Below are 2415 nucleotides of genomic sequence, written 5' to 3'. Positions count from 1 at the left end.
GCAAACCTGGGGATGAAAGTCCGGTAATAGTTGGCGAACCCAAGAAGTCGCTGGACATCCTTCACACGACGTGGGGGTTGCCAACTCTGCAAAGACTCAACTTTACTCGGCTCCATGGCGATGCCCTCAGGAGAAATACAGTGACCCAAGAACTCTATAGTCGTCTTGTAGAACTGACACTTCTCTAATTTAGCATACAACCGATGTTCTCGGAGCCACTGCAGGACCTGACGAAGATGCTGATGATGCACCTCTCGCGATGGGGAATAGATCAGGATGTCGTCCAGGTATATCACAATGAACTGATCTAACAAGTCCCAGAAAATATCGTTCATGAAGTGCTGGAACACGGCAGGGGCGTTAGGCCAAATGGCATCACCGTATACTCGAAGTGCCCGTACCGAGTACCAAACGCCGTCTTCCACTCATTACCCGACCGAACTCTGACAAGGTTATAAGCTCCACGCAAGTCCAGTTTTGTGAAGAGCTTCACCTCACGGAGCCGGTCCAAGAGTTCGGGGATGAGGGGCAGCGGGTATCAGTTGCGCACCGTGATGGCATTTAATTTCCGATAATCACAGCACAGCCACAATTCACCGGACTTTTTCTTGACGAAGAGTACGGGTGCGGACACCGGTGAGGACGAGGGTTGAATAAAACCCCGGGCCAAATTCTTATCCAAAAAGTCCCGCAATGCGACCAACTCGGGGTCCGACATGGAATACAAACGCCCCCCCTGGGAGAGGCGCATCAGGGACTAAGTCAATGGGGCAGTCATAGGGCCTGTGCGGGGGCAATTGATCCGCCTCCGACTCGCTGAACACATCAGCATAATCTGCGAATTCAGAGGGTAAGGAGACCCCCATGGGCCCCTCTACCTGACCGGCACAGATGTGGCAGGTGTGGTCCACGCACTGCAAGCTTGGAAAGGTGACCAAATTCTGTGACCAATAAATTTGTGGGTCATGCGCTCGAAGCCACGCCATTCCCAAGACCACAGGGAAATGTAGGTCTGAGGTGATATAAAACTGGATGGCCTCCTCATGGGTACTGATGGCCATACATAGTGGTTGCGTGGCAGCCTTAATTGGCCCAGACCGAAGCACTCGACCATCAATGGTTTCCACTAACATCGGTGGATCCACGGGGCATTGGGGAATAGCCCATTGAGCCACGAATGCTGCGTCTATAAAGTTTGTAGTGGCCCTAGAGTCAATCAACATATGGACAGGAATCCCCTTGGGCAACTTAGGAAGAATCAGGCGCGCCTCCAAGATCAAATGTTTTGGGGGTCCGTGGTCAGCATCAGAAGGGTGTGGCTCAGAGGTGCGGGACACCCGACCCAAAAGGCCTTTCAGGTCGGGCATGGGCCGTTTCCCGATAGGGGAGCCGATGGCAGTCTCAGGAGAAGCTCCGGCACAGATGCCCCTCATCGCTTCTTGGGGCAGAAAGCGGCCAAATGCCCAGGGTCCCCACAGTAAAAACACAACCCCCCCGAACGTCGCCTGTTCATCTCTGCCACCGATAGACGAGGTCTGGCAGCACCTAACTCCATTGGCTCCTCCCTCTGGATCGGGGTCGCACCCACAACGGGGGCCGTACGGGTCTCTGGGATGGCACGGCGACTCTTTTGCTGCTGCAGCCGGGCATCGATCCGCAGACAGAGATGAATGAGCCCAGTAAGGTCCGGGGGAATATCAACACGGGCCAGCTCATCCAGCATCTCCTCCGACAACCCATCCTGGAAAGCGTCCACAAGCGCAGCCTCATTCCAGACTGAATCCTGGCTAAGCAGCCGAAATTTGCTGATATAGCCCTGCAGGGGGCGTCGGCCTTGCCTCAGAGCCTTCAAATGCCGGGTAGTCATCTGGGTCTTGATGGGGTCTTCATACATTAACCGCATGTGCTCACAAAACCCCACAAAGTTGTCCATCAATGGACTAGATTGGGCTAGCAAGGGTGTGCCCCAACGAGCTGCAGGACCAGAGAGCATACTTACGATAAACCCCACTTTATCCCGGTCAGTGGGGAAATCATCTGCTTTCACACTGATATACAAGCGGCATTGTCCCATGAAAACAGGGGTTGCCATCAAATTTGTCCGGGTTGCCATCAAATTTGTCCGGCCTCCCCACTTGGCATTTTCTCCTGGGTGGTGGTGGAGCAGCAGGAACGTGGGCAGATAGCTGAGCAACTTGAGCAGATAACACAGCCAACTGCTGAGCCAGCTGGGCGTTCTCAGCACGTAGCTGCTCCATGGTAGTAGGGGGTGAGGCTGAAGGCAAACTGTTCTATCCCAGCCTATTGCCGTCCTTGTTAGAGGCACAAGGACCAAACCCCTGCTGATACAATAGGCTGGAAACTTTAAAACAAAACAAAATCCCTTTTATTTGGGTGACAATCCTGTCAATAAGT

This window comes from Protobothrops mucrosquamatus, unplaced genomic scaffold, assembly GCF_001527695.2.
Source record: "Protobothrops mucrosquamatus isolate PMUCROS unplaced genomic scaffold, P.Mucros_1.0 scaffold2854, whole genome shotgun sequence".
Classification (NCBI taxonomy): Eukaryota; Metazoa; Chordata; class Lepidosauria; order Squamata; family Viperidae; genus Protobothrops; species Protobothrops mucrosquamatus.
The sequence above is the reverse complement of the archived record's forward strand: the minus strand, read 5'-3'. Positions refer to the sequence as shown.